Here is a 16,810-nt window from a genome sequence, read left to right as displayed (position 1 = left end):
AGATCAAATTTAATTAGAATCAAGGAATCAAATGTTCAAGCAGCACAAAAGAATGCTCTCAGTCCTGTCAAGATCTACAAAGGTTTCCTAATTAGTCCCACTCCTTCGCCTTTCCCTAATGATCCGCAAATTTTTTTATTTTCACAGATGTGTTGTACTAGGACTTTGTTTCCTCATCTCTGGGGTGGTTTCAGATTACCAGAATTACTCAAATCAACTTTCAAAGATTGTTCAGGGATTAACTCACTAACGGCTCTCCCCGTAACTGCATGGGTTCACCCCAGGAGCTGCGGTTTCCTCCCACAGTCCAAAGACACACCGATTAGTAGGTTAATTGGTCATCGCATATTGTCCCGTGATTAGGCTGGGGTTAAATTGGGTTGCTGGGTGGCGCATTTCGAAGGACTGGAAGGGCCTGTTTTGTGCTGTATCTCAGTAAAATAAAACAAAAATATAAAAGTTCTAAATGTATAGGGAGGAACCAAAGCTGGAATGTCCCTCCTTAAGGTAGTCATGCTTTGTTAACATCATCACACAATACATTATGTGATTCATGTGGCAAAATATGTCAGTCAATTAAAGGGCCATACAAATACTATCAGTAGTTTAAGCACACCAGTTCCATTTTTAGAGATTGGTATTGAATTTAATTATATCGGTTTATAGACTCTAATTTCAGATCACAACAACTTGCTGCATGAATTTTTCCCTCATAAGATGTTGTCAAATATTACTGGCTAGTGAATTTCCCGAGAGGAAATTATTGTTTACAAATGCCTCATAATTTCAAAGTCAAAGTCGAGTTTACTGTCATACACACAAGTACTTGAATGCACAGGTGCAATGAAAAACTTACTTGAAGTAGCATCACAGGCACATCGCGTCATAAATGTCCTCTTGCGTTTCTCTGCTTCAGAATAAAACTCTGTATTTTAGTTTCTTGGCAGAAATCCCTTATTCCTTGTAGAATTCCAATAAATCTTCTCTGCATCCTCTCCTATAGGTTTTATCACTTTACCTAACCGAAGTGTCCAGAGTTAGATCCCACAGCTGACCAGTGATTTATAAATGGATTGGCACAGCTTCATTGCTTTTGAACTCGACTTTGAAGTTCAAAAAGTTCACGGTAAATTTATCATCGAAGTACAGACATGTCACCCGATGCAACCCTGAGACTCATTTTTTTGTGGGCATACTCATCAATTCAATCTATAGAATTGTAATTGGAACAGGATCAATGAAAGATCAATCAGAATGCAGAAGACGACAAACTGAAAATGCAAATATAAATAACGAAAGTAAGTGATAATGAGATAAAGGGCTTGTAAAGTGAGATCATTTCAATGATGGGGCAATTGAGTGTGGTTATCCCCTTTTATTCAAGAGCCTGATGGTTGAGGGGTTGTAACGGTTCCTGAACATGTCCTGGGTGGTGAGGGTTCCTGGTGATGGATGCTGCTTTCCTGCAGCAGCGTTTCATGAAGATGTGCTCAGTGGTTGAGAGGGCTTTACCTGTGATGTACTGGGCCAAATCCACTATCTTTTGTAGGATTTACCATTCAAGGGCGTTGCTATTTCCATCCCAGGCCGTGATTCAGCCAGTCAATACACTCTCCACTGCACATCTAGAGGAGTTTGTCAAAGTTTTACTTGTCATGCTGAATTTCTGCACACTCCTAAGGAAGTAGAGGCGCTGTCGTGCTTTCTTTGCAATTGCACTTTTACGCTGGGTCCTGGACAGGTCCGCTAATAGTAGCACCCAGTAAGTTAAGGTTGCTAACACTCTCCAGATGAGATCTGGTTCATGGACCTCTGGTTTCCCTCTCCTGATGTCTTTCATCAATTTGTTGGTCTTGCTAAGTTTGAGGCTACGTCCACACTACACCGGGTAAATCCGTAACTGAAGCTTTTTCTCTTCGTTTTTACCCTCCATCCACACTAAAACAGCGTCTTCGTCCCCCAAAACCAGAGCTTTTCAGAAACGCTTTCCAGGGTGGATATTTTTGAAAACGCTGCTCAGGCAGATCAGTGTGGACGGGGTAACCAGAGAAAACGCTGTCAGACGGCAGCGCGCTATTTCAATGTTTTCTTGAACGCAACCTAACAATTTCAGAACAGACGGCAATGAGACTGAAGCCAGAAGAGTTAGAAATGTACTCACCAAATACTTTGACCCACTGCTGTGTGCATACATCTACTTCTGGATACATCATCAGTGATGTTCCTGGAATCATCGGGTGTTTCAGGTCTTTCAACATCATACACCCGTCTCCAGATGACCCAGCCAGGGCTGATCAGACCCCAGCTTGTGTCCAGGTGGCTAGCTACACATGACTCCATGGCTCCCCTCTCTTGAGCCACAGCCACCTTGAGGCCCTCTCTGCCACATCGGTGGTACTGCGGATGGCTCTCCTCTTCTTCTCTCCCTCGATGCCCAAATTGCTGTAGGCTTTGGCTGAGGAACGGGCTGCGAATCCCTTACAACCAACTTCCACTGGGAGACACCTCGCTCTGCATCCAGCCTGCTGGCAGTTGCCGACCAGTCCTCAATACTTAGACAGCTTCTTTTCAAAGGCCTCTTCCAAATGATCTTCCCATGGGACTGTCAGCTCCAGCATCATCACCTGCTTCGTAGACTCAGACACAAGGACAGTGTCTGGTCGCAGGATGGTGGCTGCGATATGGTCGGGGAACCTCAGCTGCCTTTCGATGTCTGCCAACAGCTGCCAGTCTCTTGCAGAGGTCAGGATACCTGCCGATGTTCTTTTGGTGGGTATTGGCTTCTCCCCAGCTCTTACAAAGGCAATGGTCTGCTTGGAGGGTCGGGACCACTTCGCCCACTCCACTCCTGCGCTGATGGCTTCAGCGATGGTCTTCAGGACCTGACCATTCCTCCATCGGTACCGTCCCTCACCAAGTGCCCTTGTGGGACTGAGGATGTGCTTCAGGGTTCCTAGCTTGGAACACAGTGGGCACTCTGATGACTCTGCTTTGCCCTATGTGTGCACGTTTGATGGGCTTGGAAGCACATCGTACACTGCCTGGATGAGAAATTGGATGCGATATGGCTCGGCTTTCCAAAGCTCAGCCCAGGTCACTTTCCTGTCCACCGCGTTCTCCTATCTTGACCAAGCTCCCTGTTGCTTCATTCCCACCGCCTTGCAGGTTCTCGTCTCCTCCACTGCTGCTCTCACCTCCTCCTGAACTAGATGGTGCCTTTCCTTCCCTCTGATGGTGTCTATTTGGGAAGTTGGAAAGGCCCAGCTCGGCCTCGTGTGACCACTCCTACCAGCCTCCTGTGACGCAGCCTTTCCTCTGCATCCTGAACAGCTTCCTCTGCCCTCCACCTCCTACCTGTCCTCACTTGGATCTCTGCTCTAGCCACCTTCGGATCACTTGAGTCCCTGTACTGTACCACTTCTCTGGCCCTTGTTACCTTGAATTCCTGCTCCGAGGATTTGAAGGGCAGTTGCAGTTTATTGTGGTGTCCATAGAGTGCGATGCTGCTCAGGCTCCATGGCAACCCCAGGCATCTCCTGAGGTGGTTGCTAACCCTCCTCTCTAAGGTTTCGACTGTCGAGATTGGAACTGCATAGACGAGGAGGGGCCATAGGATTCTGGGAAGAATGCCATGCTGATACACCCAGGCTTTGAACTTCCCAGGTAGGCCAGACATGTCCACAGATTTCAGCCAGCCATCCAACTCGGTGCAGGTCACCTGAATGGATGCCGTGTCCCTGAGAGAGCTGTCAAAAACTTTACCTAAGCTCTTGACTGGCTTTTCTGTGATGGTTGGGATGGCTGAACCTGCGATGCTGAACCGGAACTTGTTTTCCACCTTCCCTCTCCTCAGCACCATTGATCTTGATTGGGCTGGTTTGAAACGCATTCAGGCCCACTCCACCAGCTTTCCGAGCCCCTGCAGGATCCACCGGCAGCCTGGGACTGATTCTGTCATCCACGAATGCCCTGATGGATGGCTGCCATTGAGCGGAATCCATTCTGGGCCCTCTGCACTCTGGTTCAGCAGACTGAGTGAGCATGTTCATGGCTAGGGAGAACAGTGTCACTGAGATAGTGCACCCTGTGATGATGCCGATCTCCACCTTGTGCCAGCTAGATGTAATTGCTCCTGAAGAGACCCTCATCCCGAAGTTGCTGTAATAATCAGCGATAAGGTCTCTGATTCTGCTGGGGACGTGATACTTGGTCAGTGTGAGCTGCACCAGCTTGTGTGGAATGGAGCCATATGCATTTGCCAGGTCGAGCCACAGCACTGACAGGTTGCCCTTGTTCTCTCTGGCCTCCCTGATGAGCTGTGTCACCACACCGGTATGCTCCAGACAGCCCGGCATCCCTGAACTGCCACCCTTCTGGACTGATGTATCAATATAGGTGATCTTTGCTAGGTAGGTGCGCAGCTGATTGGAAACAACGCTGAAGAAGATCTTTGCCTCAACACACAGCAGGGAGATGATATGGAATTGGTCTCTCTGGGCGGCGTTTTCCTCCTTCGGGATCCATACCCCTTCAGCCACTCTCCACTGATCTGGGATCTTCCTCCTTCTCCAGAAGACTCGCAGTATCTTCCACAGACGCAACTGGAGCTTGGGGCAGTCCTTGTACACTTTGTACAAAGTGCTGCTTGGTCCTGGAGCCGAGCTCGCCCTTGCTTTGTGGACGACCTCTCTGACTTCCTTTAGCTGCAGCTCTGCAGCACGAACTGCACATTCGGTTCAGGGGGGTCTATTAGGATGTTGCACTCTCCCAACTCCTGCTCTCTTTCAGGATCACCGAATACCTTCTTCAGATGTTGGTCTATGTCTTCCTCTGAGCAGGCCAGTTTCCCACTGCGCTTCCGCCCCAGCAACTCCTTGTTGAACTTGAAGGGGTTGGCGATAAAGGCAGCAGGTTTTCGGGCCCTTTCGCGACGCTGTCTCCGATGCCACTCTGCCCGGCGGAGAACCCTGATCTTCTATCGTAGTATGCACATCAGCTGGGCCAAGCCGATGCGCTCCTCTTCTCCTGCCACCTTGTACTGGGACTTCAGCACTTTCATCTCCTGCCTAATGTTGTGGATCCTCAATGCTCTTTGGTTATTTGAATAAGGTGTTCTGGAGCCTTTCTTCTCCTCTTCTCCGAAGCGTTGAGCTGCGATGCTGACCCTGATTGTTGTCATGATTTGCAGCTTCCTATCGACCTCTCCCTTCGCCGTCGCCTCCAGAATTTGGTTGACATCTTCGTCAAACTGTTTCCACAGTGACGTCATGTTAGCTGTAGGCCATTTGATCCACCTCCTGTTCGAATTGATGTTAGAGGGATCAGTTTGCAACACTTGGAGGTTATAACTTACTGAATAAATAAGTATACTCACTTTGCCCTGTTTTCTGTCCTTGCTCATATGAAAGTGGTTTACCTATTTATGCAAGTACTTCTCTGACAATAGATGTGTAACAGCCTGCTGTAACGTTGTATGGAAATACAAGATAACACTGATGCAGACATGTTTATACATTTAACAAGGTGCTTTATTCATGCAACAGAGTTAGTCAGTTTTTCAATGTTCGTCGTCAGCCGGGTCAATCTGTCCGTGAACTCCCTGTCGGTTGCCTCCGTACGCTCCAGTATTTGCTTTATTTATTTTTAAGTTCTCCTGCGCAAAAGCCAACAGCTGTCCATCATTTTAAGTTTTTCTAGTCTGTAACTACACAAACGCGCACTTTCTCGGCAAGATTCAATACCAAACATGCCGCTTATTTTCGGTAGATGTGTTCTGCGCATGCACAGCAGGAGGAAATTCGCTGAAATCTCCGTTTCAATGTGGATAGAGATATTTTCAAAAATGCATAGTGTGGTCGCCTATCGTTTTTACGCGAAACCGGCATTTTCAAAATTATCCGGTCTAGTGTGGATGTAGCCTGAGTGAGAGATTGTTGTTATGACACCGCTCAGCCAAGTTTTCAATCTCCCTCCTGCATGCTGATTCATCACCACCTTTGATTCAGCCCACAATAGTACTGACATTAGCAAACTTGAATATGCCATTAGTGCTGTGCTTAGCCACACAGCCACTGGTTTATTAACCCCTTGAGATTTCTTTAACAGTTTTATAAACGTTCAGCCAACTTCAAAGGCATTTTCTATGTAAATAACCCTGTCATTATATTCCAGTATTCCCTTAAAATAGAGTTCACAATTGTCTGCTTTAACCCTCTCTCTGGCCATTAAAATTCCATTAAGTGGCATAGGCATTGTTTATATTATGATGTATGTACAAGCTGAGCATGTTGGAGGCACCAAAGGATCATGTCCTTTCTGCAACACACACAAAATGCTGGTGAAACGCAGCAGGCCAGGCAGCATCTGTAGGAAGAAGTACAGTTGACATTTCGGGCCGAGACCCTTCGAAGGGTCTATCTCTTCTATCTCCTACTATCTCTTCTTTCAGTTAGTCCTGATGAAGGGTCTCAGCCCGAAACGTCGACTGTACTTCTTCCTGTAGATGCTGCCTGCCCTACTGTGTTCCACCAGCATTTTGCGTGTGTTGCTTGAATTTCCAGCATCTGCAGATTTCCTCATGTTAACATCCTATCTGCCACTCTTTTATTAAATTCCTAATCAAATTACAACATTGATTCAATCAACAAGTAATGGGAATAAACAAAGTAACACAGTAGATAATATATAAATATGCATGCAAAAATTTCCCTGATCAAAGTACTAAACATTCATTCCAAAAACAGTGGAATAAATAATTGTAAGTGTTTTCTTGGGTTCAATTATGTGGGAAAAAACTATCTTTTAGAATATTACAATAGTGATTTTTCTCCAATATGTGAACAACCAAATCTCATTTACACTTGCTACTCACAAAGTGTAACAAAGGTAAAGTACAATCAGATGCAGTGTAAATTTAATAACAGTCAAGTGGGAGTCAGTTTCTGGAACATTGAACTTTAAAGGGCTTTTGAGAAAGTACATTGTTTTCCAGAGAAAAAAGAACCACAGTGATTAGAAGGACAGTGGAAAAGTGATTTTCTTCCAAGAGGACCACGATGTTGCCTAAGGGTTTGGAGGCTTACATGCCTCAATGATCCAGACAGCTATGTTAGCTGGAATGAGGGCTTTATGCTTTGGCTTTTGGTATGATTACCCATGCCAAACAGGTCAAGGGGTAGATGCCAGATTCAGAGTGGTCCAAGGTTCTCCAGGTCCATGGATTCTGCTCAGGGATAACAGCCCTGACTGGTGAAACAAAATTATTATGGAAACAACAATGGGCAAGCCTTCTACGTCTGAGTGTAATGGTAGACCTGTGTCTCCACCCAGGATTTGTATGACTGACAGTAGTGAAAATTGAGAGGAAGCTACTGACATGATGAAGGAGTCACAAACACTGCCAGATGTGGAGGACCTTCATTGTTGCCCTAAACTCCAGCAGCATAATGGGCAGCAAGTAAATATATAAGTAATTTCTAGTGAATAGAAATCAGAAAGCTATGTGGATATTTTTTCTTCAAAGGAGAAAATTAAACATTAGTGTCCTCATGGCAATTGGCAATCAGACCATTTTGTTCTACTTTATGCAGACAGGGCTTGAGTACCGAAAGAACAATTTTGAAATGTACTGTTTTAACTAGTAAACAGAGAAGTAGATCATTTACAAACCTGACAGGCATGATTAACAAATTGTGGTAGATGTAATGTAATGTGTAAAGTGATACACTTTGGAAGTAATGTCATGGACAATGAGCTAAATCCAACTGGTTCTTGTCCAGAAGGAGGGCAAGTATCTGGGAGTTCATATTTTACAAATTTTGAAGTCAACAAGGCAGTTTTGAAAGAGTATGGCACAAACATAAAACAGAGAATAATGGAAGTCTTCGTAAATGCAAATTCTTGGCTAGTCTTATAATATATTTGGACACTGTCTTTTTGGAAGGAAATGGAGCATTGGCATGACCACTGTAAAAGCTAGTACAGTTTCCACAGCAGTAAAGATTAAAAGGAACAATAAAAATGAATATTGTGTTTAGTATGTACTCAGAACAAGTTGGATATTACCCAAAGAACAGGAGGAAATGAAGAGAGGTGATACATTACTGTGCATTACTGACCTTTTCTTTCTGGAGGAGGGTTGGTAATATTCAGATTGCATAATCCAGAAGAAAGGTAAAGGAGTTTCAATATTTATTTACAAAACATAATTGTACATGTAGAAACCTAATTTCTAGAGTTGCAGGAAAATTGCTAGAATGTGGACCTAAGTTATAAAGGTTTTTCTGAAAGTTAGCACAGGCGAAGCAGGGCAGACAGACACCTTCTGCGTGGTTGCATTATATGATTGAGGTTGCCAAGGAATAAATGTTGCAACCATACACGTTTGGAATTGTCTGGATGTTAAGCAGTTCTTATAATCAACAGAGCAGTAAGTACCCAGAGTGTTGTTGCTAGTGTGGTTTATGCTTCACCTCTGTACAATTTCAAGATTCAAGTTTATTTGTCATGTGTAAATCAATACATATGTGCCATCTGCATAAACAACCAACACACCCGAGGGTATGCTGGGGCAGCCTACAGGTGTTAGTACACATTACAGCACCAACAAAGCATGCATACCATGTTCAACAGAACAATACAGAACACAACAGCAGAAACAGGCACCATTCCCCACTCCCCACCCATGCACTTACACAGTCCTTTCATCACAGGACAGGCCACCAGCTCCAGCCTCCAGTGGACATGGATTTGGATCTATCGACACCAGGCCTCGACCACGCCAGTGGACTCACAGAAATTCTCATACTCTGCACTGGCCAATGGGCCTTGACTTACAGACTTCTGATTTGTCCTCGAGCCTCAGTCCTCGGCATTGATCCCAGAACATGTCGATCACCGAACGCCAAGCCTCAAAATCTAGAATCGCTGTTACCGGGAACCTGAACACTAGGCCTCAAACCCTGGCCTCGCTGATTTGCAAACTGAGGTGTCCTCTGAACTTGTCCCTCCTGCCTGCATGGAACTAGACTCCTGGGAGTTGGTGGGCACTCGTTACTCTCAAGGGCTGGGATTTGACATCCGATCGCGGATATCCCACTTCCACATTACTGGTTTTTGAACACAAAGTGGAGACTTAGACTCTGGCCTGACCACTAATTCCCAGACATCCATATTCCTAAAACCCTAACCTGACCTCTAACTCCCCTCTCAAAACCATCCTTACAAATGTAAAACAAAATCAATTAAAAATTGGTGGTGGTGGCATCCGTCGGTCTCGAGAGACCATGGATCTGCGCCTGGAGATTCCAGGGTGCAGGCCTGGGCAGGGTTGTATGGGAGACCAGCGGTTGCCCAAGCTGCAGGCCTTCCCCTCTCCAGGCCACCGAAGTTGTCCACGAGAAGGGCACTAGGACCCATGCAGCTTGGCACCGGTGACGTCGCAGAGCAATGTGTTGTTAAGTGCCTTGCTCAAAGCCACAAACACGCTGCCTCAGCTGAGGCTCGAACCAGTGACCTTCAGGTTACTAGTCTGATGCCTTGCCCACTAGGCCACGCGCCAACACAATTTTAACACAATTAAAAATTAAACAATGAAAAACACCTAAATATGAATTGCAACTTAATAACTTGACACCATCTTGAAAGTCTGGAATGTGTTACTGCTGAATTTCAACAGATGCTGACTGCTTCTTGACAAAGACAAAAACAGGAATATTAATGGATTATACATGGTCCATGCTACCCCAACTGACTGAAGGTTATCTTCTGAAGGCATTGGAGAGGAATTCTATGAATTTTTCCTATTGGTTGACTCTGTTATTCTCCTTTGTCTTTTTTCTCTCAGGAAATTATGTAGCTGTGTGTGTTGGCTGTGAAGAGAGTGGGGATGGTCACATGGACGTCCAGGTATGATTGTCAATTCCGTGCAATGTGGCACTGGTTATTTCTACTCCACCTCCAATCATGCTGATGTCAGACCCCCCTCCTTGCTATTTTTTTATTTTAAGGAAAAAGGGTGTAAAGATTTTCAGCATTATATTACAGCATTGCTTCCAAACGCTTACAATGCTTGTGTTAATTTTTCCTTCAAAATAACAATGTGCATTTATGTAATTTCCAAAACACCTCAGAAGTCTGACACCACCTCCTGTATGTAACGAAGAGGCCACTGTGTAGTTTCGTGGTGTAATGCCCTGGTTCGTACTTATTACTGTTATGCTGTATGTATGTCATTTTGTGCTGCTCTGTGAGAGCTGTCTGGTCTGCTTTCAGTCTGTTTGGATTTTTGTTGAAGATGAGGGATGATGAGGAATGTGGGCCATCCAATTAGCAAGAGGTTTTTCTTGGTGAGGGATGTTAAGGTTGGTCTTGGGCTTTTGTTTGAGAGGAGATGAAGAGAGAAGACGCTAGGGAGAACCGGTCGTAGCATACGATCTGGTGGGAGACCTGTTTGTTCGAGATGGATTGCGAGCAACGTTTGGAAGTTGGAGTGTGCTTTCACGTTGACCAAGGGCCCAGCACGTGAGTGACAGAGAAGTTCAAGTTGAGCTCCAACTTGTGCACATTTGAATGTTTAATTAGAATGGGCCCTTTTCTTTTTGTTATTCTTTACTAACCGTTTAGTTAAGATTCATAAATAGAATTCCTTTAATTGTATGCAGTGTATTTCGTGGCATTAATTTGTAACAGGGTAGCAAATGCCACAGCATGCACATAACCCAAGGTTTGGGGTGGGATCCAGTGTGCCTCAATCTCTAAAGTTTGGTGGGACCAGTAGTTGTCTTCCCTAGTCTTATGCACCCAAGGAAACTGGGGTGTTTCAGCAGCTTTCTGCTGCCGTAGCCCTTTCGCTTCAAGGTTCGACGTTGTGCATTCAGAGATGCTCTTCTGCACACCTCTGTTGTAGTCTGTTGTTGTTTGAGTTACTTCAGTCTTCCTATCAGCTTGAACCAATCTGGCCATTCTCCTCTGTCATTTAACAAGGCGTTTTTGCCCAAAGAACGGCCACTCACTGGATGTTTGTTGCTTCTCACACCAGTCTTTGTAAACTCCGGAGATTGTTATATGGGCAAATTCCAGGAGATCAGCAGCTTCTGAGATACTCAAACTACTCCGTCTGGCAACAACAATCATTCCTTTGACAAGGAAGTTTAGTTAGGAAGGTTCAATCTTTAGGTGTTAATGTTGAAGTAGTAAAATGGATTCAACAGTGGCTGGATGGGAGATGCCAGAGACTGGTGGTGGATAACTGTTTGTCAGGTTGGAGGCCGGTGACTAGTGATGTGCCACAGGGATCTGTACTGGGTCCAATGTTGTTTGTCATATACATTAATGATCTGGATGATTGGGTGGTAAATTGGTTTAATAAATATGCAGATGATTCTAAGATAGGTGGCGTTGTGGATAATGAAGTAGATTTTCAAAGGTTGCAGAGAGACTTAGGCCAGTTAGAAGAGTGGCCTGAATGATGGCAGATGGAGTTTAATGCTGGTAAGTGTGAGGTGCTACATTTTGGTAGGAATAATCAAAATAGGACATACATGGTAAATGGTAGGGCATTGAAGAATGCAGTAGAACAGAGTGATCTAGGAATAATGGTGTATAGTTCCTTGAAGGTGGAATCTCATGTGGATAGGGTGGTGAAGAAAGCTTTTGTATGCTGGCCTTTGTAAATCAGAGCATTGAGTGTAGGAGTTGGGATGTAATGTTAAAATTGTACAAGGCATTGGTAAGGCCGAATTTGGAGTATTATGTACAGTTCTAGTCACAGAATTATAGGAAGGATGTCAACAAAATAGAGTACAGAGAAGATTTACTAGAGTGTTACCTGGGTTTCAGCACCTAAGTTACAGAGAAAGGTTGAACAAGTTAGGTCTTTATTCTTTGGAGCGTAGAAGGTTGAGGGGGGACTTGATAGAGATATTTAAAATTTTGAGGGGGATAGATAGAGTTGATGTGGATAGGCTTTTTCTATTGAGAGTAGGGGAGATTCAAACAAGAATACATGAGTTGAGAGTTAGGGGGCAAAAGTTTAGGGCTAACACGAGGGGGAACTTCTTTACTCAGAGAGTGGTAGCTGTGTGGAATGAGCTTCCACTAGAAGTGGTAGAGACAGGTTCGATATTGTCATTTAAAGTAAAATTGAATAGGTATGTGGACAGGAAAGGAATGGAGGGTTATGGGCTGAGTGCAGGTTGGTGGGACTAGGTGAGAGTAAGCGTTCAGCATGGACTAGAAGGGCCGAGATGGCCTGTTCCCGTGCTGTAATTGTTATATTGTTATATGGTTAAATTCCATGGTCAAAGTCACTAAAATCGTATTTCTTCCCCATTTTGATGTTTGGTCTGAACAACAACTGAACCTCTTGGCTATGTTTGCATGCTTTTATTGCATTGAGTTGCTGACTCATGATTGGCTGATTAGATTGTTGCAATAACAAGCAAGTGTACAAGTGTACCTAATAATGTGGCCACCAAGTGCAGTTATTTCTATCAACGGCAGAACTAGTTTCCTTCCTCTCTCCACTTCTAGTAATTATTCTTTCTTATTCTTATGTGCTTTTGATTACAATATTGTGGAGGTATGGTCATCATATCGTCATTTCTTTTGTGTATTTGCTGTTCTCTGGACAAAACCAACTTATGGACATCTGTAAAAATGGGACCTCTTTGGTACTTAGGGACAGTCTGTACCTTGGAACTATCATTGCTATTGGTTTGTGCTGACCATGCTCCCACAAACAGCAATGCAAAAGTGTCCATATAATGTAATTAATTAATGCTTACATTTACACAACTATTATCTGGGACATGAGGAAGAAAAACCCTCTTCTTTGAAAGAGTGCTATGGGGCTTCTTGATTCCCTGAATAGAGATGATAACCCATAGATCTAACAATGAAACATTTCTTGGAACTGTACTGGATTACAAGTCAAAATTTACATCAGCATTACTGGAGGTAGGTTTTCGAGCATCAATTGAATCTATTAATCACCTTAATGCTTAAGCAAGTGGTCTGATTTCATCAAACATTGGCTGAACTTAGTCAATTTCAAAGCAGTGTAAGTGTAAGCTCTAAACAGGATGTGCTTGTTGCCTGCAATTACTAGTGGATGATATTTCACAGATTTAGGGAAGATTTGACTGCACAACCTATTTGGAGAAACTTTGAGACCCTAAGCTTCCTCCTCCATCAGCTCCACACAGGGTATGCTCCCTAAAGAGTCAAGCTGGATGGGATCTCCTGCTTTGAGCCCTTTGCCCATTTCTCATTTGTTGTCAAGATAGAATAGTGATTAGTGTAATGCTGCATGGCACCAGTGATCAGAAGATTGGGGTTCAATTCCCACTTCTATCTATGTTCCCTCTGTATATCAACACTCTTATGGTTCCTCTTGCATTAGAAATGCTTATTTTAATTGAGTCATTAATTGTACTCTTTCCTCTTGCATTGGAAATGCTTCTTTTCACATTAAATGCCAATAATTTGGATGACGGAATTGACAGCTTTGTGGCCAAGTTTGCAGATGATACAAAGATAGGTGGAGGGGCAGGAGATATGTAGAAGGACTTACACTGATTAGGAGAATTGGCAAAGAACCGGCAAATGGGATACAATATAGGGAAGTATATGCTCATGCACTTTGGTAGAAAGAGTAAAGAATAAAGGCATAGACTATTTTCTAATTGAGGAACAATTAAAAAATCAGAGGTGCATAGGGACTTCAGAGCCCTCATGCAAAATTCCCTAAATGTTAACATGCAGGTTGAGTCTGTGGTAAGGTAAGGAATGTGATGTTAGCATTCATTTTGAGAGGATAAGAATGGACAAGCAAGGAAGGGTGCAAAGCTTTATAAGACATTGGTCAGACTGCACTTTGAGTATTGTGAGATGCTTTGGGCCGCTTATCTAAGAAAAGATGTGCTGGCATCAAAGAGGGTCCAGAGGAGGTTCATGAGAATGATCCTGGGAATGAAAGGGTTAATGTATGAGGAGTGATTGATAGCTCTGGGCCAGTACTTGTTAGAGTTTAGAAGAATGAGGGGGTTCTCATTGAAACCTATTGAATACTAAAAGGCCTAGATAGCGTGGGGAGGATATTTCCTATAGTGGGGTTACTAGGACCAGAGGGAATGGCCTCAGAACAAAAGGACATCCATTTAGAAGTGAGGTGCAAAGGAATTTCTCCAGCGTGTGTAATTCATTGCTACGGATGGGGGCCAAGTCAAGCAGAGGTTGGTAGGTTCTTGATTAATAAGTGCTTCAAAGGTTGTGAGAAGAAGGCAGGAGAATGGGGTTGAGAGGGATAATAAATCAGCCATGATGGAATGGCAGAGCAGAATTGCTGGGCCAAGTGGCCTAGTTCTATTCCTATGTCTTATGGTCTTATAAGGAGTTTGTATGTTCTTGCTGTGACCGTGTGGGTTTCCTCCCACATTCCAACGCCATAAGGCTTGAGGTTAGGAAGTTCTGTGAGTGCTATGTTGGCAACTCCTGTGGACAGCCCCCAGCATATCCTTGGACACAAACGATGCATTTCACTGTATGTTTCAATGTGCCAGTGACAAATAAAGCTACTCCTCTTCTTTTCTGTAAGCCTATTGAATCACATTTGTGCCAATCACAAGAGCCTGCAGAAGGGATGGCTGGTGATAAAGTCCAGTCCCATCCACAGCACTCTTTGTACCAGGATTTGGTTTCTTACTCTGCTGAATAAATGCAGTTTTCCCAAACCAGTTGAACTTCATTAACAAACACTCAAGTCACCGGTGATCCCACTGTCAGAGTGCTTTCCTGCTGCAAAAGTGGCACGTCTCCCATATACGTTTAGTTTCTGGAATTCGCTGGGTTATCTTAATCAAATACTACTCCAAAATTCAAAGTAAATTTAGTATCAAAGTATGAATATGTCACTGTATAATACCCTGAGATTTGTTTTCTTGCAGGCATTCACAGAACAAAGAAATACAATAGAATCAATGAAAAACTGCATACAAAGACTGACAGGCAACCAGTGCAAAAGAAGACAAACTGTGCAAGTGCAATAAATAAATAAGTAATACTGAGAACATGATTATAGAGCCATTGAAAGTGAGTCCATAGGTTTTAGTCATGAACCCTGTGGGCATTTGCGGCACGCCATAGAGAGTTGGGCTTCACAGTTCCTCATGCACCTGTTAGAGCTGTTAAACATTGGTTAATCTTGTTTAATTTTGATTTTGGTCTAATTTTGTCAAGTTAGTTGTGATGAGCATGGGTTGCCTAGCCTCTATGATTATTTAAAGGGGACTCTTGTGCTCTGTCCTCCTAGTTGGGAGAATGATTTGTCCTGTGGTGTAGCTCAGTCGTGCCTCCAATGCACTGTTGGTATTCCTGTATCCAGCCTCTTGTTTCCGTCTCTTCAGGGGGAGCCCGCTGTTCCTCCACCCCTGGGTTGATTCATCGCCAGAGCTCACCACGACCATCCTCTGCACTTGGGCTGAGCCACCGCGACAGAGAGAGTCTGCCGTTCCTCTGCGCTCGGGTCCGATTCTACCAATGTGCACCGTGGTTGGTTGTGCTCAGTGATCAGTTTATTGCTGTGGTGAGTGAAGTTAAAGTACAAAGTTCAAAGTACTTCGAAGTTGAAAGTCAAAGTTATTATCAGAGTACGTACATGTCACTGCATGCAACCCAGAGATTCGTTTTCTGTGGGCATACATAGAAAATCTATAGAATACTGACTGTAAACAAGGTCAATGGACAACAAACTGTGCAAATATAAATAAATAGCAATAAGTAACAAGCATGAAATAACAAGATAAAAGAGTACTTAAATGAGTGCAAGTATCCCCTTTTGTTCAAGAGCCTGATGGTTGGGGATAGTAATTGTTCTTGAACCTGTTGGTGTGAGTCCTGAGGGACCTGTACCTTCTACCTGACGTCAGCAGCGAGAAAAGAGCCTGGCCTGGGTGGTGAGGATCTTTGATGATGGATACTGCTTTTCTACGGCAACATTTCACGTATGGTTGGGAGGGATGTACTGGGCTGAACTACCTTTTGCAGGATGTTGCACTCAAAGGCATTGGTGTTCCTATACCGGGCTGTAATGCAGCCAGTCAGCACACTTTCCTCCACACCTCTATAGAAGTTTTCCAAGGGTTTTGATGACATGCTGAATCTCCACAGAGTCCTGAGGAAATAGAGGCACTGTTGTGCTTTCTTTGCAATTATATTTATATGACGGGTCCAGGACAGCTCACCTGAGATAGGGACACACATGAATTTAAAGTTACAGACCCTCTCTCTCCACCTCTGATCCTCCAATGATTCCTGGTTCGTGGACATCTGGTTTCTGTCTCCTGAAGTCCACCTTCAGTTCCTTAGTCTTATTGACCAAGGTAGTTGTTATTACATCACTCAGCCACATTTTCAATCTCCCTCCTGCATGCTGATTTATCAGCCCCTTATCCACACTGGCTGCAAGAGAACGATTACCACCAAATGCACTGTTCTCGCAGCATCAAGAGCAATATGCATGTTGTTGATTGAACATCAAATTTGTGCAGTCACAAGTGGAAACAACTCAGTAATAATGAAGCAGAAGCTAAGTGTGAAGTTCCCTAGTTTCACAGCTTTTGTATGCTGTTGACCTGAGTATTTGGGAGATAAGCACACTGTAACAAAGTATGGGTACAGAGCAGGATGTTGAACTCTGTGGAGTGTTTTAATTGGTAAAGAATATCTACAGAGCAGGAACAGCGGCAGGAAATGAACTGATGTGACCATGAAAGCGTTGATTGTTAGATTTAAGAGCATTATCAACAGCAGT

General features: G+C 43.9%; 1 pseudogene; it reads right to left on the bottom strand.

The window, feature by feature from the left end:
• Window positions 1-2,294: 2,294 nt before the first annotated feature.
• Window positions 2,295-5,296, bottom strand: LOC132382313 (uncharacterized; annotated as a pseudogene).
• Window positions 5,297-16,810: the final 11,514 nt, after the last annotated feature.

This window comes from Hypanus sabinus, chromosome 28 (assembly GCF_030144855.1).
Source record: "Hypanus sabinus isolate sHypSab1 chromosome 28, sHypSab1.hap1, whole genome shotgun sequence".
NCBI classification, from domain to species: Eukaryota; Metazoa; Chordata; class Chondrichthyes; order Myliobatiformes; family Dasyatidae; genus Hypanus; species Hypanus sabinus.
The sequence above is the reverse complement of the archived record's forward strand: the minus strand, read 5'-3'. Positions and strand labels throughout refer to the sequence as shown.